The 17,075-nt window shown below is 42.2% G+C and overlaps 1 protein-coding gene across 1 annotated transcript in view; it reads right to left on the minus strand.

Moving 5' to 3' along the window:
• IMMP2L (inner mitochondrial membrane peptidase subunit 2) overlaps nt 1-17,075 on the minus strand; it is a 1,418,140-nt gene that overhangs the window by 291,993 nt on the left and 1,109,072 nt on the right. The gene's annotated exons all lie outside the window — the stretch shown is intronic.

A 17,075-nucleotide genomic window follows, 5' to 3' on the forward strand; every position in this document is an offset into this window, starting at 1 on the left:
TTCCTTAACTCTTGCCTAATTTGTTTTAGTGCCTCTGCATTGGGGGGGGAGGGGTCATTTTTGTTCCTTTCTTCCAATAATTTTAATTTTGTGAGCATTTGTGACATGGCCTCTTCTAGTTTCCTTTTTCTCACCGCCCCTTGTTGTATGAATGACCCTCTTATACACGCCTTATGGGCGTTCCACAATATCGCAGGGTTGGTATTATCTTGCTTGTTAAGAAGGAAAAATTCTTTCAAGTCCGATTCAATGTGCTGACCATGCTGTGGACAAGACAATAGTATAGGATTGCTCCTCCAGATGTATTTTGAGGAATAATTGTTATCCTCTGATATTTTCACTGTAATAGCAGCATGGTCAGACCATTTAATCTGCCCTATCTCCGCTTCCATCACTCTAGGTAACGTCGTCCTGTCTCCCCAGAACATATCTATACGAGAGTATACATTATGTACCCCTGAATGGAATGTGAACGCTCTCTCTACAGGGTGCTTAATACGCCATACGTCAAACAACTCCGCCTTCCAAATAACATCGCTTAAAGTCTGAACTGATCTGCAGGAGGAGGATGTCGAGTCTATTTCAGGGTCTACAGTCAAATTGAAATCTCCAAATATCAGTAATTGTCCCTTCTTTTTCCTGTTGACTATTTTTAATACTTTCCTCACAAATCTCGTTTGGCCTTTGTTAGGTGCGTATATCGATACCAGAGTAAAGGGGGAGTTGTTCAAGGTGCATATCAGCATTACATATCTACCTGCTGGGTCACTTACATGTTCTATCAATGTGAATGCCAGGGTATTTTTTATAGCTATTAGCACTCCCCTAGTTTTGGAGTTAGAGTGGGCTAGAAAAATATAGGGGAACTGATTGTTTTGTAATCTGTGTGCATCCTTTTCTATCAAATGGGTTTCTTGTATTCCCAATATATCACAATTAAGGGATCTGACCTCCCTCCACAAATGCGATCTGCGCATTGGGCTATTCAAACCATTAGCATTAATACTTGCAAAGGTTATTGCCATAATGAAGCAATTTAAAACGCAAGGTATGAAAGTCGCACAGTAAACTGTAAAGAAGGTGCAAGACGCCTCCCAGCCAGCGCGCCTGCAGCCATAGTGCGAAGATGGTGGAGCATAGTACAGGCATAAGTTTAACATCATTCATGGACGTATCTTCCCATATCATTGCTAAAAAAAGGTAAAAAATATAATAATAACATGTAACCAAAAACATAACCTGTATGTATTTTCGTGAGAACCAACAGGCTCCACGTGAACCTAAATAACTTGGGGTATCAAAGTCCCGTCTGAAGCCTCGGTAATAGCCTGTTCGGCGGATCACCTCTCCGGCCATTTGCACTAAAGATTAGACCACCCTTGGTGAGCCTCTTGAACTGGCAGTGTCCCAATCTCTCCGGATTTTTTCAGGATGACCCCGGCGCTGTTCCATCTGCGGATCGATAGGAATGTCCCAGCTCTGCAGAATTTTCTTCCCTTCCTCCACTGTTTTAATAGCAGACAGTTCTCCCATGTGATAAATTAGAAGGCGTACAGGGAACCCCCACCTATACTGGATTTTGGCTTTTTTTAAGGCAGATGTGATGGGTATCAGGGCCCTTCTTTGCCTAAGCGTAGTAGCCGACAGGTCAGCATATAGAGATATTTTGTGATACGGTGCAGGTAGACCACCATTTTTTCTGGCGGAAGACATCAGCTGCTCCTTTACAGTGTAGAAATGAACTCTAGCAAGAACATCCCTTGGCACAGATTCATCCATATGTCTGGGACGCGGGACTCTGTGTGCCCTGTCGATCTCTAAATCTCCTTCTTTGCAGTGGGGCAGAACGCATTTGATCAGTTCTTTAACATATAGAGGAATATCTTTGGCCCCCACATTTTCTGGGATGCCCCCAGTTTAATATTGTTGCGTCTGCTACGATCCTCTAGATCCGCCATTTTGCTTTTTAAGGCCTCCACCTCGTTCTCCAGGGCATAATGAGCATCTATAAGGTCGTTATAAGAGCCTGCAAACTCCCCAAATTTGCGTTCCAGATGGTCTGTTCTGGTCCCAAGCTCCTCCACCTCTTTTCTCATGGGCGCCACTATCAAACGCATGTCATGCAGGAGAGAGCGTCTCTGTACCACAAGCATGTCTCTCATGGCGGTGTCTGTCAGGGCTATGTTAGCTACTGGCAGTGCTAAAATTTCTGCTTCCCCCATGACCTGTGAGTCCCCATTAGATCTTAAAGTACCTGCGCCGGCTATCCCTTCCTCAGGAGAGCCTTTCAGAGGAGTGGAGTGCGGGGATTCCTCTGCTTCCGAAGTCGCTTCTCTCCCATGTGGCCGACCCCCCGCTGCTGTGCCGCAGGCTCCCTCTTGCCCGATATATGAATCTCTGATTCCGGGTGCAGGTCTTGGGGATTTCGGTGTGGTAAGTTCTTCCACATAGTTTGGATGACTAGCTGCTTGGGCGTCTTCCTCTTTGTCGCTGTCCGCAGCGTTCTCCTCCCCGGCGCCATCTTGGGATCTTCCCGCCTCCCGGGTGAAGTAAAACTTCGTCAATTGCGGGTGTTTCTGTCCCTTTCTTTTTCTCCAGGTCATGCTCAGGGAATGCTCGGTGCCTTGTCTGACTGGTTTTGGTGTGTTCACCATGGGTTTTGTCGCTTTTTTAGGTCGCTGGGTGTAGTGCTAACTCCGGAGCTACAGCACACTACATCCGCGCGCCTCGGCAGCCAGACCACGCCCCCAACAAGATGTGCTTTAACTGCAGACTGTCAGCTTTAATTTGAGAGTATTTATATTCAAATCAGGTGAATGGTGTAGGAATTACACCAGTTTGCATATGTGCCTCCCACTTGTTGAGGAACCAAAAGTAATGGGACAGAATAATAATCATAAATCAAACTTTCACTTTTTAATACTTGGCTGCAAATCCTTTGCAGTCAATTACAGCCTGAAGTCTGTAACGCATAGACATCACCAGATGCTGGGTTTCATCCCTGGTGATGCTCTGCCAGGCCTCTACTGCAACTGTCTTCAGTTCCTGCTTGTTCTTGGGGCATTTTCCCTTCCGTTTTCTCTTCAGCAAGTGAAATGCATGCTCAATCGGATTCAGGTCAGGTGATTCACTTGGCCATTGCATAACATCCCACTTCTTTCCCTTAAAAAACTCTTTGGTTGCTTTTGCAGTATGCTTTGGGTCATTGTCCATCTGCACTGTGAATCGCCATCCAATGAGTGCTGAAGCATTTGGCGGAATATGAGCAGATAATATTGCCTGAAACACTTCAGAATTCATCCTGCTGCTTTTGTCAGCAGTCACATCATCAATAAATACAAGAGAACCAGTACCATTGGCAGCCATACATGCCCACGCCATGACACTACCACCACCATGCTACACTGATGAGGTGGTATGCTTAAGATCATGAGCAGTTCCTTTCCTTCTCCATACTCTTCTCTTCCCATCACTCTGGTACAAGTTGATCTTGGTCTCATCTGTCCATAGGATGTTGTTCCAGAACTGTGAAGGCTTTTTAGATGTTGTTTGGCAAACTCTAATCTGGCCTTCCTGTTTTTGAGGCTCACCTCTGTATTTACTCTGGTGAAGTCTTCTCTTGATTGTTGACTTTGACACACATACACCTACCTCCTGGAGAGTGTTCTTGATCTGGCCAACTGTTGTGAAGGGTGTTTTCTTCACCAGGGAAAGAATTCTTTGGTTATCCACCACAGTTGTTTTCCAGGGTCTTCTGGGTCTTTTGGTGTTGCTGAGCTCACCGCGGCATTCCTTCTTTTTAAGAATGTTCCAAACAGTTGTTTTGGCCACGCCTAATGTTTTTGCTATCTCTCTGATGGGTTTGTTTTGTTTTTTCAGCCTAATGACGGCTTGCTTCACTGATAGTAACAGCTCTTTGGATCTCATCTTGATAGTTGACAGCAACAGATTCTAAATGCAAATAGCACACTTGAAATGAACTCTGGACCTTTTATCTGCTCATTGTAATTAGGATAATGAGGGAATAACACACACCTGGCCATGGAACAGCTGAGAAGCCAATTGTCCCATTACTTTTGGTTCATTAACAAGTGGGAGGCACATACGCAAACTGTTGTAATTCCTACACCGTTCACCTGATTTGAATGCCCTCAAATTAAAGCTGACAGTCTGCAGTTAAATCGCATCTTGTTCGTTTCATTTCAAATCCATTGTGGTGGTGTATAGAGCCAAAAATGTTAGAATTGTGTAGATGTCCCAATATTTATGGACCTGGCTGTATTTTGTGCAATCTAACGGCACAAATATCAATAGAGATGCAAAGACCTGGCAGCAATCTTAATCTTTATTATTTTAGTAAAATGAGTATGAGTTAGTTTGCATTACATATCTTATCATTCACCTGCAGTAGATTTTTCACAGCGGCTGAAAGTAATTTTATCAGAAAAGTATATATAGAAGTGGTGTCCCTCAGTCACTAATGTCAAGGGAAGCAGGAATCAGGGAACCAGAAATATTCTATTTCAGAGAGCCAGGAGTTGTATACTTGAGAATAATAGATGCATTTTCTCTTGTTAAAACTTATTGAATAGATCTCAAATTGCCCATTCATGGGAATATTACCAGATCTATAAAGTGCGATAGAATAAACCAATGTACAACGTATATATGCAGTGTCAGACAAATTACTGGCCTTCTAGACAGTTTTGTAAAACTAGATATTTCTACATAAGTAAAAGGAGGAAAGTTATATTCATGACAGAGAATTAATAGTAACTGAAAATGTACAAGTCGCAAAGAAATAAAGTCTGCACAGGCCTCCACTGAATCACACTGTCAGGACATAGTGACCTTGAAGACATCACTTTTTCTCCTGCTGAGATACCACCAAGTCTCAGAGATAAAGTTGCTATTTTAATAAAAGAAAGATATATTTTTTTCCCCATAAAATAAAGTTACCATGTCACATCAGATAATTTAAGCTAATATAATACTTGACTTGAAAGCATAAACAATCTGCATAACAACCATACATTGTTATCTACTTTTTAGTACACAATGTCTTAAAGAAAAATCACTGAGTAAAGTGGCCTAAATGGGAGGAAATGCTCAACCCCAAACACTGTGGCGTGTTCATAAACGGGGGAGCAATTCCTCCGCATGTGATCCGTTGGTAACGGCAATCCCCAGCAAAAATGCATACAATGGAGGATGCCGGCAGCGGACCACATGCACCACAAAAAACATCCTACACAAGATAAAATAATGTGTGGATGAAAATATAAGAATACATAAATCACAGAAAAAAGGTACACCACAATAATATGCGGTGCACCTTTTTTCAGTGATTTATGTACTCACAATGTCTTAAAGGTGTTTTCTGGAAATAATGAGTGCTAACAGCCTGCCTTTCTAAACAGAACTTAGGCTACTTTCACATCCGTGCTTTCACTTTCCGCTATTGAGATCCAGCATAGGATCTCAATAGCGGGGGGAAACGCTTCTGTTTGGTCCCCATTCATTGTCAATGGGGACAAAACTGAACTGAATGAAATGGAATGCACCAGAATGCATTCTGTTCTGTTTGGTTGCATCTCCGTTGCGGACAAAATAATGCTGCAAGCAGCGTTTTTCTGTCCAATATGTGGTGCGGAGCGAGACGGATCCGTTATAGCTCAGAATTTAAGTCATTGTGGAAGGATTCGTTCTCTTGGACACAATAGAACTTTTGACTTTCCGTCCCCTTTTGACTTTCAATGGTTTTAGAGACAGATCTGTCAAGGCTATTTTAAAGATAATACAACCGGATCCATTCATAATGGATGCAGATGGTTGTATTATCGTGATGGAAGCATTTTTGCTGATCCATGATGGATCTAGCAAAAACGCTAGTCTGAAAGTAGCCTTACCTGTTCCTCACCACTCCAGTGATTCATGCTGCCTCTGTTGTTTCATGTTTTGGTCCCCACAGTGTTAACATTCGACACAGCATGGGCATGGTCATATGCTCTGCTGCAGCCAAAATTACCAGATCTATAAAGTGCGATAGAATAAACCAATAAACAATGGTGATGTGCTGCTTGTGTCCATGTTACCTCTGAAGCCAGGCATGTGACCATGTACAGGTACATGCTGTGTGACGTGTCTGATATCAACACTGCAGGAACCAGAATACGGATACAACAGGGGCAGCACGGAGGACCGGAGAGGCATGTAAGTATGAATCTTCTGTTTAGAGAGGCAGGCTGCGGGCACTTGCTAAAAACTCATTATTCTTGGTGAACCCCTTTATAGGGTTGGAGTTTGGGTTGTGGCAAAGGGTAGGCATAGGCCAAAGGTATCTGGGCAGCAGTTGTCAGAAGACATCTTTAAATGTCTGGGCCGGATGGAGAAAAAAAGGAAAGGAACATCTACCATCAGAGAAGATGTTGTCACGGTCTCTACCGTGACAGGAGTCAGAAGATCTAAGAGAATGGCTGCACGTGATGTGATCTGACAGCCTCTTTGGCTTCACTTCTTTCTGTGTTGTTGCTGGGTATGAGCACACCTATTGTCTCAGGTGTAGCTTAAGTGGTCATTCCAACTCCTCTATTTAGTCTGGTCTCACCCATCATGTTATGCGGTTGATAGTTCCTTTTTGGTTGTGGAAGTGCTGGTGTTGGTTCTCCTCTGAGTTCCTGCTCGTCCGCATACTTTGGAGTTAAGTGTCTTTTCTTTATTTCTTGTTTGGTGTATTCCACTATCTTTGGGTATTTGGCCTGAGGGAGTCTCCTGTTCCTTCAGCTGGGAAGGAACAGGACACATTTTGTCCTGACACTATCTCCAAGGCCCTTTATGGTCAGATAGGGCTCTAGGTTCCCGCGTATGAACATTCCTACCATCGAGATCTGTTCATGCTGATAGTAGTCAGTGCTCAGTTTAGGGATTCATTGGGCGTGACCTTTCCCCTTTCCCTAGTTTACAGGCCTAGTGTCACCTGTGAGTAACTGGATGTCGCAGGTATGCATTCTGTGACTAATTATCATCAGTTCAGAACTTAGACCAGCCTAAAATGGCCATAAACAGCTCATATCACTTCACACATTCTACTGAACTGAACATGTCTATTTTTGGTGTAAGGTTTACAGCGCTCAGGCTGAGCAATGCAGCAATGCGGAATACAGCATTAACTAATTGTCAGGTACAATGAGAAATCCACAGGTCTATAAACTGTTTAGTAAAACATAAAACAAAACTATATGAAATTACGTTTTCCCCATTCCCCCATAAGAAATGTAATGTTCCTCAAAACGATAATAATAAAAATAAAAAAAATTGAACTTGTCATACAAAACAGATTAAATTATGTTTAATTGAAAACCATTTTTGTGTCACTACCATTTTAAGTGCCAAAAGTATTACTTTTATTGTGCAAAATTAGTAAAATATGAAATACACTACACATATTTGTTATCACTTCAACTAAATTTATTAGAGATGAGCAAAGTCTTGACAAATTCGATTCGGACGATTCACCGAACTTTAAGAAGTTTGATTTGTTCTGAATTAATTTGTCATGAATAGCAATAAATCTGGTATACCCAGGCCCCTCTGCCTAATCATATTCATCACACTTGGTGGCCCAATCTCAGTGTGAAGGCATGGAACTTAAACTGCAGGTGTGCATTATGTTCTAGTGCACTCACATTCATACTTAATCCATTCTGTATGTACTGTGCCGTCACAATTACAGGCAGTTGTAACTTATCGCCATCTACATCACTGTGCAGGGCTCCACGATTCATAGCTAACCCCCTCCAAAGCTGTTGAATTACTATGCATCAGTATTACAGGTCAATAAAAGTGTCAGGTCTAATTTATCACCATCGACTTAACTGTGCAGTGCAACTAGATTCATAGCTAATCCCTATTGTTAAACAAAAAGAAAAGCATAGAGCACCCTTCAGTAAATAAATAAAAAAGTGCAGGCCCCTGCAGGAGCTGTGTGCAAATGTCTCCTTAGTGGAAAAAAATAAAGAAAAGGAGCCAGCGCCAATAAAGTAGCGGAGGAAGAAATGTTCTTTTAAGCATGTTGTGGCAGTACAAACAGATGCTTTTTAATACCTTCTGTTAACTGTGGAATCAATGTGCGTCAGTATTACAGGTCAATGTTAGCGTCAGGTCTAATTTATCGCTGTGGACTTAACAGTGCAGTGCCCCAAGATTCAAGTAGATGCCCCATGACAGAGTGGGGAGGGTGGCAGCAGTGGCAGTAACAGTGACAAAAGTGATCCCATGACAGAGTAAAAACAGTGGCAGCAGCAGCTGTGGCCCCATGACAGAGTGGGGACGGTGGCAGGAGCAGCAGGAGCAGTAGTGGTCCCATGACAGAGTGGCGACAGTGGCAGCAGCAGCAGTAGTGGCCCCATGATGGAATGGGTATGGTGGTGGCGGCAGCGGCAGTAGTGGCCCCATGAAAGAGTGGGTATGGTGGCAGCAGCAGTATTAGCCCCATGACAGACTGGGGATGGTGGTGGCAGCAGCGGCAGTAGTGGCCCCATGACAGAGTAGTGATCGTGGCAGTGACAGTATTGGCACCATGATAGAGTACGGAGGGGTGGCAGAAGCAGTGGCAGAAATGTTGTATTAATATCACTGTTTACTTTTCCATTCTTCTGATCTAAGAGTGGGGACAGTGGCAGCAGTGACAGTAGTGACCCCATGATAGAGTACGGAGGGGTGGCAGAAGCAGTGGCAGAAATGTTGTATTAATATCACTGTTTACTTTTCCATTCTTCTGATCTAAGAATTGTAGAAAACTAAAAAGAAAAAAAAAATGTATCCTGTATTTTTTGAGAATCTATAAAGCCTCTTTAGATGTTCACTATTTGGTCAGTGTTTTGCATCAGTATATGATCAGTATTTGTAGGCCAAAAACAGAAGTGGGTCAAAAACAAAGATGAAATGTAATCAAATTATTTGTATCTCATCTGTGTTTTGGACCCACTCCTTCTTTTGGCTTACAAATTCTGATCTATGTGAAAGTGGCCATATGGATGCTCAAAATAGAGGATCCTTTTATTTATTTATTTTCTGTTTTTGTGACAGGAAAATTAAACTATGATGTTAACACGATCAAACAGGGACAATAGTAGCCCCATAACAGAGTGGGTATGGGGGCTAACAGCAATATGCACATATCAGTAGGCCAAGAAGCAGTAGAGGCAGCAGGTGGATGGCATTAGATGGGTGGCTGCATCAGAATGGTGATAGCAGCATGTGGGCAGACGTACACAGCCCATTTTGCAGAATATTCCGGTGTGGCAGCACAGTACAGTATGATCATTAGTGGCAGAATGATTTATTCTGTTGTATCAGGCACTGGTGTCTGGAAATTCTGGTTGAGACATACCTACTTTATCTTTATGAAGGTTAGTCTCTCAACATTTTGGGAGGAAAGGCGAGTCCTCTTAGGGGTAACTATGCCCATGCAATATCGAACACCCGCTCTGATGCCACACTATTGGTCAAGCAGGAAAGCATGCCCATGACAAACTCAGCCAGTTGCAGCCACAATTCAAGTTTGCATGCCCAGTAGTCTACCAGAGGATCTTGAATCATGAGTGACAGGGAGCAGTCCAAGTATGCTACCACCTGCTGGTTGAGCTTCTGCTGCATGTCTTACTGCTGATGGGTGGTTTCTTTAGTAGGAGGCTGAAAAAACTGCTCATTATAGACTCCAGACTGAAGTTGCTGCATATGGAGCTGGTGCTGCTCCTGTCCCCCCTTCCCTCCACCAGTCATGGCAGTGGAGCATGAGCATAGAGGGTCCCCCTGGTCAGACCTTCATGCTGAATGCTGGAGAGGGTTTATCGGCAGGTAGGATATGCAGCGGTTGTTACATCAAGCTGTAACACTAAACGAGTGGCATGCTTTTCCCACGCCACTTTATGTGTTGACGCAGATCTGTTTTGCCAGCATTAGCACCCTGGCCGCGCCTCACCTCCTTCCCTCATATCCTGCATACCGCCGGGCTAACATCCTCCAGCGACTAGCATAAAAATTTCCATACTGCCGTGTATGGTATTTTCCCTCCACCACTGCGTAATGCCTGCCTGCTGCTGCTTTTATGAACCTGTGAACTGCTAGTGGATTCCTCACAGGTAGTCTCCCCTTCAACATTTGGCTGCAGATCTCCCAGTGCTTCCACCCTGCTGTTTCATGGGCATGCTTACACCCTGCTGTTTCACGGGCACGCTGCCACCCTTGCCCCCTTAAAATGATGATGCACTGTCTTCACTCGGCTCCAACATGCAATCGACTACATTGTCATCTACATCGGTTTGTTCCTCACTAATGTCAGACTGACCTGTCTCTTGCACACGTCCCTGACCTCTCGCAACATGTGCTCCCACCCGACTGTCATCACCGCTAGTTGCAACGTAGAAGAGTCTGCAACGGACCTCTCCTCCAAGTCTGTGCTGGACTATAACTGCTCACTGTCCTCAAAAAGCTCAGCCTCGCTGAAAAGTGGATCAGAGCCAATGGCATGCTCTACTTCGCTAGCAGAGGAAGCAGCAAAAGCAAGAGCCAGGTTTAGGACAGGTGAGGGCACAGAGGCAGTTCCTGGGCCATGCCAACTAAGCGTGGTGTCAGAGGAACCCACCAATTCCTGGCTATGTGTATCTGTTGTCACCTGATATGATGTTGATGAATGAGTCAACCATTCCAGTACAGCTGGATTGTTGGTCAAAACATGGCTGCTGGATGACAGTTACAGGTCTAGCCTGTTGCTGCTGCTACCACTGGCCCTTCTGCTTTTGCTACATGTGCCGGCTACAGCTACATTTTTTCTACTGCCCGTTCCTTCAGAGAACCAAGGCAACTGCCTGTTGGCCATAGTGTACAGTAACTGAATTAGTCAAGTAGCAGATTAAGTATGAATGGCGCAGCAGGCGAACAAGATAAACGCGAAGATATATAAGAACATCTGTTGAGACTAAGTCTGATGCTCAGTAAGTCTATGTATATCAGAACAGATTAAGTATGAATGGCACAGCAGGTGAACAAGATAAAAGCAAATATATATTAGACCGCCTGTTAAGACAGAGTTTGACATACAGTAAAAATATATATATATTATAAGATTAAGTATGAATGGCGCAATAGGTGAACAAGATAATCACGGCGATATATAAGACTGCCCGTTAAGACACGAGTCTGATGCACAGTAAAGATATATATATATATATATATATATATTTATATATATAATAAGATAATAAGTATGAATGCTGCAGCAGGTGAACAAGATAAGCACGGCAATATATTAGACTGACTGTTGAGACTAAGTCTGATGCACAGTAAGTCTATGCATAACAGAACAGATTAAGTATGAATGGTGCAGCAGGTGAACAAGATGCACAGGACGCATACACTGTCCCTGCAGTCTACCTCTCCAATATCCTTTTTTTTAACTGTTTGAAGCAACAGTGTCCCTAATGCATTAGCACTTGTCACATTTCTCCCTAAGCTCAGCTCACAGTGAAATAGCAGAGACCGTGCGTGATGAGGCTTTTATAGGGCTGTGACATCACAGGGGATAGCTATCTGCGGATTGACTGGCTGCACAGCATTATGGATGATCTCACATTCCCATGCTTCTTGATTTCACTTTGTAATGTGTAGCCATCATTTAAAAAAAATAAAAAAAATCATTTGTTACCACAAAGCAGAAGGAAATTCGGAATCATTGCGAAACAAATTTTTCGTAAACTTCGGATCGAACTCCACTTCAGATGTTTTAATTCGATCAACACTAAAAGTTATTATAACTTGGAGCGATACCAAATGTGTGTGGTTCATTTCATATTTTACTAATTTTAATTTAATTATGCTGTAAAAATAATCTAAAAAGCAATAGTGGATTTACTACCCTTTTCCCCCCAGTATATGAATATATATATATATATATATATATACTGTTCCATGGATCTCAAGTCTCCCGGACGTTCAGGGAGTCTCCCGCTATTAGATAGCGGCTCCCTGACACCCGCATGTGAGACAATATATCCCGGAAAGGTTTACTGATAGCAGAGCAGAGCAGAGAGAGAAGAGAAGTGACAGATGACACAGAGTTTAGATTACAGGTTGAATTAACCCTTTAGGGTCAAATTGGCTTCTCAAGGAGATATATATGTTAAAGACATCCCTTCTTCTGTCTCATTCAGTAGCTATATAACTATTGAGAGAGATGTATTTTTTTTAAATACATTTACACATTTAACCCTCCATTTTAATTCTATTATTTACCCCAGTGTTAAATTCACCCCCCCTGGATGCTTGTTTTTTTCCTACAGTGGGGTAGATAATTACACTCAGGGTTTTAAAGAATAAACTTCCTGACTCAGACCAAGAGCCGACTCAGCGAGTGAATCCAAGCTTCCGTCATCTGCGCATTGCGCAACCTAAGCTTCGGTTCACTTGCTTCTTGTCAGCTCAGCGAATGAACCGATTCATGTGAAAGATCCGAACTTCCCATCTCTAGTTTACTCGCAGTAAACCTTTCCGGCAACCTGTAGCAGTGTGCCCTTCTCGGCGCGTGCGCACAGTGCAAGAAGAAGCCGATGCCAGCAGTCCGCAACGGCGCATCAGTCTGAGCCTGTGCGCACGCACGGGATCTCAAAGCGGGAGGATGGGGAGGGAGGGAGAGGGAGAAGCGGCACTGAGGAGTAGAAGGCGGCGCTGGGCACGAACGGCGATGCATGCAGCCGGGCACCATGCATCCACAGACCTCCCCTGCTTGGGCACCTTACTTCAATGATTGACAGGTTAGTAAAACCTGTTTTTCCGCAGAATAAACCCACAAATAGCTTTTATAAGGCCACCTTAGAAATCAGAATGCTACCCTGGACATGAGCATATGTTTAGCTCACAGGGCTTATAGGTGGGGACAGAATCCCTTTAATCATATACATAAATATGATAATTTGGGGCAGGGTGATGAGCCCAGTCCTCCACACCATAGAGCAAAGTGTGCAGATACTGCATATGTTTGGAAAATGTAATAAAAAGTTTGTGAAAGAAAAAAAAAGAAAACCTCCCTGAAATGAGACGTGCATCTCCCTGAAATGAGTTTTTGCAGGTTGGGATGTCTGCTGTTCATTAACAAAGAGTGCCATTAGAATAAATCCCTTATATGGCTACGTAAACGGAATAATAAAAAAGTTATGTTTTTTTGAATGTTGAAATGAAAATTTTTCAAAAATGAACAAGTAATATTGCCATATAACTTAAGAGTGGGCCCTCAGAGTCAATTATTATGGTGGGCCCTAGGCATTCCAATCCAAAACTGAACAGTATGCTCTTATTCGTGTTAATATAACAGCCCAGATTTTTTTTTATGTCTTAGGCTCTGAAGAAAAGGGTTTTATATGATTAAACACTCTGCAAATAAATTGCCATCTTTGGTCTTATTTTGTAGAACTGCAGTACAATGAGTTAATCATTAATGTTGCAAAAGGAAAGTAAGAGAAAATGTTTTATCCAACTGGTTACATATGTAGCAAGGTACATATTGATTCACCCAATCCTTTATACTGCGTAGACCTATAATATCATAGCTAAACTGTACTTTCTAGAATTGTTTAGTCAGTGGAATAAGCCTTCATTCAGCAACTTTTGCTCTTCTCTACACACAACAAAAGGTTCACACTTTATCGACACGGACATAAAATTGTTTCCTAAAGTATTCTATATCTGTAGACCTGATAGTGTGACATGTCAGCCCAGAATCATTTTTAATACAATGTTCAAAATCCTTATACTCAAACAAACTAAAGGGTTTCTTTTACAATGTATTAAGAGCTCTAGAATGATTTGATGCAGCTATACATTGAGAAGTGTAACATATCAAAAGCTATTACAATGTCACAAATAGAAGAAATCATATGCCAACATGAAAACACTCTATACTTTCAGCAATTTCCCATTTTAGGGCAATAAATCTCATCCACTGGCTGCCGGTTTAGAATGAGCACGCATAGGTCTACAATATGACTAAGTAATCACCCTTAACAGCTGAAGAATAAAACTTCACGAATAAAAATAAACCAAGCAATATACACCTGGAGGTCTAGCTTGCAAGCAAGAAAACACACATTATGATATTTCAAAGAAATTAAAACGAGCCGCTATGAAGAGAGAAACCTTAACCATATAAAGCATCAACAAAACAGTGCATTTAAAATTGGAACATCGCCCCTAGAAATAGCACAATGATAGCTTAGCCTCTGAAGAGATGAAAGCTGAAATTTATATTTTCTTATCTGTTTGAGATATAGGCAGTATAGATGCATAGTGTAGATACAGTGAGGAACAGAAGTATTTGAACACCCTGCGGTTTTGCAAGTTCTCCTACTTAAAAATCATGAAGGGGTCTGAAATTCACATTGTGGGTGAATTCCCACTCTAAAAAAACAGATAAATCAGGAAATCACATTGTATGATTTTTTTTATGATTTATTTGTCTTGCACTGCTGAACATAAGTATTTGAACACCTGAGAAACAGCAAGAATTCTGGCTCTCATAGACCTGTTACTGTGCCTTTAAAAAGTCCACCTCTACTCCACTCATTAATCTAACTTAGTAGCACCTGTCTGAGCTCTTTAAAGACCACTGTCCACCCCACAGTCAGTCAGACGCCAACTACTAGCATGGGCAAGACCGAAGAGCTGTCAAAAGACACCAGAGACAAAATTGTGGACCTCCACAAGGCTGGAAAGGGCTATGTGGCAATTGCCAAGCAGCTTTGTGAAAATTGATCAACTGTTGGAGCAATTGTTAGAAAATGGATGAGGCTAAAGACGACTATCAGGCTTCCTCGGACTGGGGCTCCATGCAAGATCTCACTTCGTGGGGTATCACTGATGATAAGAGAGGTGAGGAATCAGCCCAGAACTACAAGGGAGGAGCTGGTAAATGACATGAAGAGAGCTGGGACCCCATTTTCAAAGGTCACTGTCGGTAGAACACTACGCCGTCATGGTTTCAAATCATGCATTGCACGGAAGGTTCCCCTGCTCAAGTCATCACATGTCCAGGCCCGTCTGAAGTTTGCCAATGACCATCTGGATGATCCAGAGGAGGCATGCGAGAAAGTCATGTGGTCAGATGAGACCAAAATAGAACATTTTGGTCTAAACTTCACTCACCGTGTTTGGAGGAAATAGAAGGATGAGCTGCATCCCAAGAACTCTATCCCTACTGTGAAGCAAGGGGGTTGTAACTTCATGCTTTGGGGGATGCTTTTCTGAAAAGGGGATAAGGCGACTGCACTGCAAGGGGATGAATGGGGCCATTTGTTGTGAGATTTTGAGCAACAGCCTCCTTCCCTCAATCAGAGCATTGAAGATGGATCGTGGCTTGGTCTTCCAACATGATGACGACCCGAAGCCCACAGCCAGGGTAACCAAGGAGTGGTTCCGTAAGAAGCATATTAAGGTTCTGGAGTGGCCTAGTCAGTCTCCAGATCTTAATCCAATAGAACATATTTGGAGGGAGCTGAAACTCCGTGTTGCTCAGAAACCTGACAGAACTAGAGGAGATCTGTGTGGAGGAGTCTGTCAAAATCCCTGTTGCAGTGTGTGCAAACCTTGTCAAGAACTACAGGAAACGTTTGACCTATGTAATTGCCAACAAAGGCTTCTGTACCAAATATTAACACTGATTTTATCAGGTGTTCAAAAACTTATGTTCAGCAGTGCAAGACAAATAAATTCTTTAAAAATCATACAATGTGATTTCCTGATTTATTTTATTTTATTCTGTCTCTCAGAGTGGGAATGCATCTACAATGTGAATTTCAGACCCCTCCATGATTTCTAAGTGGGAGAACTTGCAAAATCGCAGGGTGTTCAAATACTTCTGTTCCTCACTGTAGATAAACAGATGCCATGTCACACCACACATGTAAAGAGCTTCACTTATAAACAGCACATGAATGTACATAAATGCTGAAAAAACAGAGAAAAACAAATGATTTTACTTTAAAAATATTCTGGGGAAAAAAAGACATTAACTGACTTCCAATGCATCCATCCCTGTTTAGTGAGAACTTTAATACTTCCTAATCAAATCTACTTAGGAATAGTGATGAGCGGCAGAGGTCATATTCGATTTTGCAATATTTAGCAAATATATTTTAGAATATTCGTCGAATATTCGTTATATTCTACATTGTTTTTTGCTCGAAAAATCGGCAAGGTAATGATCGCATAATATGCAAATATTACGCGATCAATACAGGCATGGGTCAAAAACGAATATATATTTTTTTTTCAATCTGTACAGTTGTGCCACTTCAGCATACTCCTCCCCGACAAGCGTCCCCGTCACCATGGGAACACCTGCGGGTTAGAATATACCATCGGATCTGAGTTTTCACGATCTCAGTCGTGAAAACTCAGATCCGATGGCATATTCTAACCCACAGGCGTTCCCATGGTGACGGGAACGCTTGTCGGGGAGGAGTATGCCGAAGTGGAACAACTGTACAGATTGGGGAAAAAAAAGACGAATATTCTAAAAAACTAATATATTCGATATAGTGCAATATATTAGTTTTTTAGAATATTTGTCATTTTTTCCATCTGAATTCATGATTCCTCCCTGCTTAAGTTGCTTGTAGGCCAATTACTCATTGGCCCACAAGCAAGAAGCAGGGAGGAATCATGTGTTCAGATGGGAAAAAACAACGAATATTCTCTATAACAAATGTATAGCACTATATTCAAAATATTTGCGAATTCTCAAAGTTGCGATATTCAAGATAAAAATTTGCTATTTGAATATTCGCCCTCAACACTACTTAGGAGGATCAGGTTAACTTAGTGCCAGCTTAAGACATGGAGGCTGATAGCAAAAACATGAAAAGTCTTTTTGTAATACCAATCTCTCACTGTCTTTGAATCCACATAGGGAAATAAACAATCTTTATTATTTTGTTGTTGGTGAACAGAAATGCTTCATTTGGGGGCTTAGTTAATACATTTCTTCTAGTTTGATATCCTCATGCATTAGCGTGTAGACCCAGCTG

Source organism: Bufo bufo, chromosome 1 (assembly GCF_905171765.1).
Source record: "Bufo bufo chromosome 1, aBufBuf1.1, whole genome shotgun sequence".
NCBI classification, from domain to species: domain Eukaryota; kingdom Metazoa; phylum Chordata; class Amphibia; order Anura; family Bufonidae; genus Bufo; species Bufo bufo.